Here is a 10,863-nt window from a genome sequence, read left to right as displayed (position 1 = left end):
TGATTCATCCAATTTGTGATGATTTATGTCTGGCTTCTTTCTCTGAAAATTAGGTTTGTGAGATTTATCCATGTTATTGTGTATGGTATTAGTTTGTTCAATTTCAATGGTGTATAGTATTTTACTTTACAAATATACCACAATTTATTTTTCAACACAGTAAATTAAAAATTCCAGACATCAATACTTGCTATTAGAACTTTTTTGTTTTCATTTTAGCTATTTTATTGCACGTATGGTGGTATCTCACTGTGGTTTTCATTTGTATTTCCCCAGTGACTAATGTTGCTGACCACCTTTTCATATATTTATTAGCCATTTATATATCCTCCTTTGTGAAAGGCTTATTCAAACCAATTTTTTGGTTTGTTTTGACCATTAACATTGTTCGGACAATTTTTTTCTTGTTGACTTGCAGTTCTTTCTATATTTCAGATGTAAGTCCTTTGTTTGATATGTATCTTATAATCGTCTTTCACTATTGGCTTGTCTTTCTACTTTCTTAATAGTATCTTTTCATAAAAAATTCTTTTTTTAAAAGTGATCCTACTTATCAATCTTTTTCTTTATGATTTATGCTTTTCTATTTTGTCTAAGAAACCCTCACCCCCTTCAAGGTCATGAAGACATTCCCTTATCATTTCCTGGAAGCTTTTTTTGTTGTATTTTCCCCATTTAAGTCTAAAATGTAGCTGGAGTTGATTTCTGTTTGTGGTGCAAGGTAGAGGATCAAGATGAACCTTCCCCCAAGTGGATACTTAATTGACCCATTACTATTTCTTGAAATGATCATTCTTTCCCCCACCGCACTGTGGTACCATCTTTGTTATAAATTAAGTAACTGCATATATGAGGTCTGTTTCTGGACTTTCTGTTCTAATTTGTCTATTTATCCTTACTCTACCAATGCCACACTGTCTTCTTCATTAATGCAGCATCATAACGAGTCCTGATGTATTGTAGGGAGTCTCCCAGCTTTTGTATTCTTCTTGCAGATGATCTTGGCATTTCTTGGCTTTCTGTAGTTCTATATGAATTTTAGAACCAGCTGGTTAATTTTTACAGAAAAAATCTATTGGGAATTTTATGATGATTACATTGCATCTACAAATTAGTTTGGGGGAGAATTGACATCTTTAAACTGATGATCCCAAGGCATAAGTGTGGTTATCTTTCCATTTATTTAGGTTTATAATCATTTCTCTCAGAAATACTTCACAGTTTTCTCTGGAGAAGTATTTCATATCATTCATTAGGTTAATTTCTAGATAATTGATGTGGAAAAATTTTTGTTGCTATTTTATTTTTTTAAGTTTATTTATTTCGAGAGAGAGAAAGCATGAGTGGGGGAGGAGCAGAAAAAGAGGGAGAGAGAGAGAGAGAATCCCAAGCAGGCTCCCCACTGTTAGAGTAGAGCCAGATGTGGGGCTCTGACTCCTGAACCAGATCATGACCTGAGCCCAAATCAAGAATCAGACAATCAACTGACTGAACCACCCAGGTTCCCATTTGTTGCTATTTTAAATGATATACTTTTTAAAGTTTCATCCTCAAATGTATACTGCTACCATATAGAAATGAAATATAGGTTTCCATGATGACCTTGAACCCAAAAACTTTGCTAACTTCACATATTAATTCTAGTTGTTTATCTGTAGATTCTTTGGGATTTTCTACCTTCATAATCATCTGCAAATAAAAATAGTTTTATTTTTTCCTTTCTGATTTATATGCATTTTAATATTTCTTTTCTAATTACATTGAATAAGATCTCCAATAAAGTGTTAAATACAAGTGATAATAATGAGATTCTTTTTCTTCTTGACCTTTGGGAAAAGTTTCCAATACTTCACTGTTTAAAGGTATTCTTATTTATTTTTAAGTATCTACTTATTTATTTTGAGAAAGAGAGAGAGGGAGCACAAGTGGGGGGGTCAGAGAGAGGGGGAGAGAGCAGCCTCTGCACTCTCAATGTGGAGCCCCATATGGGGCTCAAACTCATGAACTGGGAGATCACGACCTAAGCCAAAATCAAGAGTTGGACACTTAACCGACTGAACCATTCAGGTGCCCCTAAGGGTATTCCTTATCAGATTTTAAAAAAGTCTTTTTTATTTCTAGTTTTCTTAGTTTTGATTTTTTAATTAGCAAAGAGTGTTGATTTTCATCAAATAGCATTCCTGTATCTACTGAGATGATAACGCAATCTTTTTTGTTATTGTAGTGAATTACATTGTATAAATTAGGTGATATGAATAGATCAATTTCTGAGTATTGAATTAATATTTCATTCGAACTGAATTTGGTTCTAGTGCATTATTTTTGTTACTGCTGGATTTGATTTGCTAAATTATGTTTAGATTTTTTTGCATCTATGTTCATGAGATATACAGATCTATTATCTTTCTTATAATGCCCTTCATGAAGTTATGTGAGCCTTATAAAATGCAATGGAGAATATTCCTCTTTTCTGCTTTGTGGGTGAAATTGTATAAGATTGTGTTACTTCTTTCTTAAATGCTTCAAATAATCCACTACTAGAGCCATTTGGGCTTAGTGTTCTATTTGGGGAACATTTTAATTACATATAAAATGTATTTAACTTAATACATTAGTCTTAACAGACCACTTATTGTGCAAATTTATTTATTTTTAAATGTTTATTTATTTTTGAGAGAGAGAGAGAGAGAGAGAAAATCTTAAGCAGGCTCCACACCCAGGTTGGAGCCTGACTTGGGGCTTGATCTCATGGCCATGAGATCATGACCTGAGCTAGAATCAAAAGTTGGATGCTTCAGACAACAAAAGGAAATCAAAGGCATCAGAATTGGCAAAGAAGAAGTCAAACTCTCACTTTTCGCAGATGACATGATATTCTATGTAGAAAACCCAACAGACTCCACCAGAAGCCTATTAGAGCTGATACATGAATTCAGCAAAGTTGCAGGATACAAAATCAACGTACAGAAATCGGTTGCATTTTTATACACCAACAATGAAGCAACAGAAAGAGAAATCAAGAAACTGATCCCATTCACAATTGCACAAAAAACCAGAAAGTACCTAGGAATAAACCTAACCAAAGATATAAGAGATCTGTATGATGAAACCTATAGAAAACCTATGAAGGAAATTGAAGAAGACACAAAGAAATGGAAAAACATTCCATGCTCATGGATTGGAAGAATAAATATAGTTAAAAATGTCATTAGTACCCAAAGCAATCTACACATTCAATGCAATGCCAATCAAAATTGCACCAGCATACTTCTCAAAACTAGAACAAACTATCCTCAAATTTTTATGGAACCACAAAAGACTCCGAATAGCCAAAGTAATATTGAAGAAGAAAACCAAAATGGGAGACATCCCCATCCCAGATTTTAGCCTCTACCACAAAGCTGTAATCATTAAGACAGTTTTATTGGCACAAAAACAGACATATAGACCAATGGAGTAGAATAGAGAACTCAGATTTGGACCCAAAAATGTACAGCCAACTAATCTTTGACAAAGCAGGAAAGAGTATCCAATGGAAAAAAAAAAGCCTCTTTAACAGATGGTGCTGGGAGAACTGGACAGCAACATGCAGAAGAATGAAACTAGATCATTTTCTCACACCATACACAAAAATAAACTCAAAATGGATAAAGGACCTGAATGTGAGACAGGAAACCATCAAAACCCTAGAGGAGAAAGCAGGAAACAGGCTCCTTGACCTCAACCGCAGCAATTTCTTACTTGACATGTCCCCAAAGGCAAGGGAATCAAGAGTAAACATTAACTATTGGGACCTCATCAAGATTACAAGCTTCTGCACGGCAAAGGAAACAATCCATGAAACTAATGGAGGGAATTGGAAAAGATAGTTGCAAATGACATATCAGATAAAGGGCTAGTATCCAAAATTGATAAGGAGCTCACCAAACTCCACACCCCAGAAACAAACAACCCAGTGAAGAAATGGGCAGAAGATATGAACAGACACTTCTCTAAAGAGGACATCCAGATGGCCAACAAACACATGAAACGATGCTCAGCATCCCTCCTCATCAGGGAAATACAAATCAAAACCACACTGACATACCACCTCACACTGGTTAGAGTCGCTGAAATGAGCAAATCAGAGGACTCTAGATGCTGGCGAGGATGTGGAGAAACGGGAACCCTCCTACACTGTTGGGAATGTAAGCTGGTGCAGCCCCTCTGGAAAACAGTGTGGAGATTCCCCCAAAAATTAACAATAGAACTCTCCTATGACCGAGCAATAGCACTGCTAGGAATTTACCCAAGGGATACAGAAATGCTGATGCATAGGAGCACGTGTACCCCAATGTTCATAGCAGCACTCTCAACAATAGCCAAAATATTGAAGGAGCCTAAGTGCCCATCAGTGGACGAATGGATCAAGAAGATGTGGTTTATCTATACAATGGAACACTACACGGCAATGAGAAAAATCTGGCCATTTGTAGCAACATGGATGGAACTAGAGGGTGTTCTGCTGAGCGAAATAAGTCAGGCAGAGAAGGACAGATACCATATGTTTGCACGAATAGGAGGATTAGGAGGAACTTAACGGAGGACCATGAGGGAGAAGGGGAAAAATAGTTGGGGAGAGGGAGGCAAACCATGAGAAACTCTTGAATGCTGAGAACAAACTGAAGGCTGAGGGGGGTGGGGAAGAAGGGAAGGGGGGTGATGGGCATGGAGGAGGGCACGTGTTGGGATGAGCACTGGGTGTTATATGGAAACCAACTTGACAATACATTATTAAAAAATAAAAAGTTGAATGCTTAACTGACTGAGCCACCCGGGCACTCCTGATGTGTAAATTTAGTAAGTTGTGCTTTCAGGAAAATAATATATTTGATCTAAATTTTAAAAGGGTTTGCATAAAGTTGTTCATAATCTTATTACTACTTTTTTAAGGTCCATAAGATCTATGGTGATGTCTTTTTTTTATTACTAATATTGCTAATTTGTGCATTTTCTCTTTAGAGAACAGTTTTAAGTATTTTATCAAATTTGTTAATCTTTTAAAAAATGTGTTTTGTTGTAGTTGATTTTTATCTAGTTTTTGCCTTCATTAATTTTTGCTTTTATATTTCTTTCTTTCCTTTTACTTTCTTTGTGTTTTGTTTCCTTACTTAGAAACACAGTGTCTTGAGATGAATCCTAAAATCGTTTACTCTCACCCTTTCATGTTTTCTAAGATATGCATTAAAAACAATCAAGTTTTTTGTTTCTTTTAGCTATATCATGCAAGTTAGGGTATTATGTTTTTTATAATTTTTAATCATAATTCAGCTCAAAATAGTTTTTCATTTTCTTTGTGATTTCTTGTTTAACTGAATCTATTCAGTTAATTCAGTTATTTTTTAAATAACTGTACAATTTAAGAGTATATTGCTTAATTTCCAGACAGTTTAGGTTTTCAAGTTATTATTTTGTTATTAATTTTTGTCTTAATTTCACTGACCAAAGACACTACTTTGAAAGATTTCTATAGTGTATCATTGGTTGAAACTTTGTTTACCTCAGTGATTACTAAACTTTGGTAAATGTAGTATATGCCCTTGAAAAGAATGTGTATTGGATACAGTGATACATGCACATATGTATGAATACATACAATTAGGTTGAAATAATTAATCCTATCATTCAAAATTTCTATATCTCTACTGATTCTTGGTATATTTGTTCTATCAATGTGATGTCGGTTACCAACACAAGTGTGTTAAAATCTCCTATCATGCTTGTGGATTTGTCGATTTATCCTTTAGTTCTGTCAGTTTTTACTTTATATGGTTTGAGGCTATGGTTTTAGGTACATACAAAATTAGAAAGATTATATTTTGCTAGTGAATTGATACTTTATTGTTAGGAAATGCCCGTTTACCACTAGAAATGCCAATATATGCACATTCCCTTTTATTTGATTAGACAAATTAGACTGCTTGCCCTGAAGTCTAATTTGTTATCAGTAAAACTTTTCATTAATGTTTGCATGGTATGTATTTTCTATTCTTTTACTTTCTGCCTTACATATTGCTTTTTCTCTTTTAAGTTATTATTATTATTAATTTATTTTGAGAGAGAGAATGTGAGCAGGGGAGGGGCAGACAAGGGGAGGGGATCCCAAGTGGGCTCTGCATCAGGTGCACAGAGCCCAACAGGGGGCTCGAACCCATGAACCTCAAGATCATGATCTGAGCTGAAACCAAGGGTTGGAGCTTAACTGACTAAGCTACCCAGATGTCCCACTAGACAGCATATATTTAGTTTTTACTGGACTGCCTGGTCTATTTATGATTTGTATAATTCTGTATTGGGGTTTGAATCTACTGTCTTTCTATTTGTTTTTTATTTGTCTCTTTTTTCTTTCTTTTTTTTCTTTCTTCCCTCTCACTTTCTTTTGTAGTAAATTATTTTTTTCAATTTTTCTGTTTTATTATTTTCTTAGTCCATTAGTACTTACCCCAGAGGTCACTGTGTACATTCCTGACTCATTAGTGTTTTGTGTAAATTAGTACTTTTACTCATTTCCTGAACCTTAGAAAACTTTCACATCTCTGCTTTTCTGTATTATTATTCTTTTCGTGTATTTTAATTGTATACATATTTTAAGTTCTTCAGATATTATATTGTTGTAGTTAGTCTTATTTTTCCATAAATGTGTTTTTTCTGGTTATATTAATTTCTTCTTGCACTCTGTATTTTTACCTACTTCATTGTATAAACTCTTCATGAGTTTCTTTAGTTTTGGGAAATTTTCAACTATTATCTTTTCATATATTGCTTTTATTGTGTTCTCTCTCTTCATACCTCTGGATCCCAACTATGCATGGTTTTGTACCAAGTTTATGCTTCCTATGATCTTTTCTCTACTTTCCTTCTGTTTTTCTTACCATGCTTTAGTCTGGACATTTTCTTTTTCTTTTTTTTAAATTTTTAATTTATTTTTGAGAGACAGAATGAGTAGTGAGGGTCAGAGAGAGAGGGAGATACAGAATCCAAAGATGGGCTCCGAGCTCTGAGCTAGCTGTCAGCACAGAACCTGATGTGGGGCTCGAACCCATGAACCATCATGACATCATGACCTGAGCCAAAGTCGGATGCTTAATCGACTGAGCCACCCCAGCGCCCCAAGTCTGAACACTTTCTATTCATCTCTTTTTCTGTTCACATTTTCTGGTACATCTAATCCATGTTTAATCTTTGTCTTATCCATCAAGCACATCTATTACGTTCTTAATGTCAGTTCTTTTCCTTTTTTTTTCTTTCAAGTTTTAAAATTCCAGTTAGTAAACATACAGTGGCATATTAATTTCAGGTATAGAATTTAGTGATTCATCATTTACATACATCTCTCAGTGTTGATCCCAACAAGTGCCCTCCTTAATCCCTATCACCTGTGTAACCCATCCTTCTGTCTACCTGCCCTCCAGCAGTCCTCAAGCTGGTCTCTGTAGTTGAGAGTCTGTTCCTAGTTTGCCTTTCCTTTTTTCTCTATGTTCATCTGTTTTGTGTCTTAAATTCCACATATGAGTGAAATCATATGGTATTTGTCTTTCTCTGACTGACTTATTTTGCTTAGTATGATATTCTCTAGCTCCATTCCCATCACTGCAAATGGCAAGATTTTATTGTCTTTGATGGTTGAGTAATATTCCACTGTATGTGTGTGTATGCCACTTCTTTATTCCGTTTTATTTATTTCATTCCATTTATTTATTCCATTATATATATCTTTATCTTCATAAGTGGATGGACATTTGGGCTATTTCCATAATTTGACTTTTATTTACAATATCAGTGTATATTTCAATTTTAGAATTTGCATTTAATTCTCTTTTAAAGATTCTAGCTCTCTGGTGATACTATTTATCTGGTCACCTATTTTCTTAAACATATTAATGTATAGACATTTAAAATATATAATAACCCTAATATCTGAATTACTGGTATGTCTGTTTATATTACCTTTTTAAAAAATATATTGAACTTTGGGCATTTTCTTGTGTCCTGGCATACATGGGAGTTTTTGATTGTGCATCAGATATTACAAATGAAAAATTGTAGAGGCTTTGGGTGACAGCATTTTCCAAGGAAAATGTAATTTTCTTCTTGTGTGCACTTTGCTTTGATTTAGTCAGGGATCAAGGTGATTTGAAGGTGGGTTTAGTGTTTTTAAGGACATCTCTGATTTCCAGTTTGCTTCCCTCATAGGGCTTGGTCTTCAGGGGTCTCAATGGAAATCCTGGCATATTTTCTAAGGCTTCTCTTCCTTGTCAAGTGTGACTTAGCTTTTTAGTACCTTAGCTGCTGCTTTCTGTGTAGTGTTTTGGCCTCTTGCCTTCTATAGCTTAGATACTGGAAACTGGTTCAAGAAGAATGGGGTAGAGTGTTGGGGTCACTTATCTAAGGGTCACTTTACTCCCATCTCCTCAGGTCCTGATTGCCTTAGTAACCCTGACCTTCAGCTTTTGTCTTTCTGGCCTTATGAAAATGCTGAAAGTCTTTTTTTGTTGCTTTCTTGCTGTTAGAGTAGGGTCAAATCACATTGATTTAAAGTCTCGGATTGGGATGTCTCAGGACTGGACTTTGCGGTTAGTAAGGCCTTGTTTTTTTCCAATGTATTCATATTCCTACAGTTACTCCTTCAGGGCTCCAGACTGAAGACTTAGGTCTTTACCAAAGCTCTCAACTTCCCTGGGCCTTATTTCCCATCTCTGTCTCTCTCACATCAAAGGCAGTGAATAGCTGTATTTAGCTTCTCTGTCTCTTAGTAGCTCTTTCTGCTTGGATTCCCCTCTTCTCTACCTGCATAGTTTGCAAATAGGCAAATACTCTGAGAGAAAAAAAGCAGCTCAAACCATCAGGCTCACTTCCCTGAACTCCCCTTCTTTCCTGGGAGCCAGTCCTTCCAATCCTGGTGGCTTTGGCAAGCCTGAACTCCAACTGTCCATATCCCAGTCCCATGAACCTACTAAAAGTTCTGACCTGCCCCTTTCTTTTCAGCCTCTCACAAATTGGTAAATGCCTTATGAGGAGAAGAGGCAGAGAGAGTCTTACACACCCCAATTAATTAATTGTTATTTTTAAAATTCCCATCCAAGTTAGTTAGCATATAGTGCAATAATTATTTCAGGAGTAGAATCCATTCATTCCCTACATATAACACCCAGTGCTCATCCCAACAAGTGTCTTCCTTAATGCCCCTTGCCCACTTAGCCATTCCCCAACCAAAACCCCTTCAGCAACCCTTAATTTGTTCTCTATATTTGAGTCTCTTATGTTTTGTCCCCCTCCCTGTTTTTATATTATTTTTGTTTCCCTTCCCTTATGTTCATCTGTTTTGTATCTTAAATTCTACATGTGAGTCCAGTCATATATTTGTTTCTCTGATGGACTAGTTTTGCTTACCGTAATACTCTCTAGTTCCATCCATGTAGTAGCAAATGGCAAGATTTCATTCTTTTTGATTGCCAAGTAATACTCCATTGTATATATATATACATATATGTATATATATGTATATATATATACCATATCTTCTTTATCCATTCATCTGTCAGTGGACATTTGGGCTCTTTCCATACTTTGGCTATTGTCGATAGTGCTGCTATAAACATTGAGGTGCATGTGCCTCATTCAAAATGGCATACCTGTATCCTTTGGATAAATACCTAGTAGTGTAATTGCTGGGTCATAGGGTAGTTCTATTTTAAATTTTTTTGAGGAACCTCCATACTGTTTTCCAGAGTGGCTGTACCATTTTGCATTCCCACCAGCAGTGCAAAAGAGTTTCTCTTTCTCCGCAACTTTACCAACATCTGTTATTGCCTCAGTTGTTAATTTTAGATGTTCTGACTGGTGTGAGGTGGCATCTCATGGTGGTTTTGATTTGTATTTGCCTGATGATAAGTGATATTGAGCATTTTTTCATGTGTCTGTTAGCCATCTTTGGAAAAGTGCCTATTCATGTCTTGTGTCCATTTCTTCACTGGATTATTTGGTTTTTTGGTGTTGAGTTTGATAAATTCTTTCTAAATTTTGGATACTAACCCTTTATCTGATATGTCATTTGCAAATATCTTCTCCCATTCTATCGGTTGCCTTTTAGTTTTGCTGATTGTTTCTTTTGCTGTGCAGAAACTTTGTATCTTGATGAAGTACCAATAGTTCATTTTTGTTTTGGTTTCCCTTGCCTCTGGAGATGTCTTGAGTAAAAAGTTGCTGTGGCCAAGGTCAAAGAGGCTTTTGCCTGATTTCTCCTCTAGGATTTTGATGGCTTCCTGTCTTACAATTTGGTCTTTCATCCATTTTGAATTTATTTTTGTGTATGGTGTAAGAAAGTGGTCAAGGTCCATTTTTCTGCATGTTGCTGTCCAGTTTTCCCAACACCATTTGCTAAAGAGACCCTCTTTATTTCATTGGATATTCTTTCCTGCTTTGTCAAAGATTATTGGTTGGCCATATGTTTGTGGGTCCATTTCTGGGTTCTCTGTTCTGTTTCACTGATCTGAGTGTCTGTTTTTGTCCTAGTACCATACTGTCTTGATGATTACAGCTTTGTAATACATCTTGAGGTCCAGGATTGTGATGCCTCCAGTTTTGTTTTCCTATTTCAAGATTGCTTTGGCTATTTGGATCTTTTCTGGTTCCATACAAATTTTAGGATTGTTTGTTTCAGGTCGGTGAAGAATTCTGGTGTTATTTTGATGGGAATTCCATTGACTATGTAGATTGCTTTGGGTAGTATTGACATTTTAACAATATTTGTTCTTCCTATCCAGGAACATGGAATATTTTTCCATTTTTTGTGTCTTCTTCAATTTCCTTCATAAGTTTTTTTTA

Source organism: Hyaena hyaena, unplaced genomic scaffold (assembly GCF_003009895.1).
Source record: "Hyaena hyaena isolate Hyena2069 unplaced genomic scaffold, ASM300989v1 scaffold_105, whole genome shotgun sequence".
NCBI lineage: Eukaryota > Metazoa > Chordata > Mammalia > Carnivora > Hyaenidae > Hyaena > Hyaena hyaena.
Note: the sequence above shows the minus strand (reverse complement) of the source record.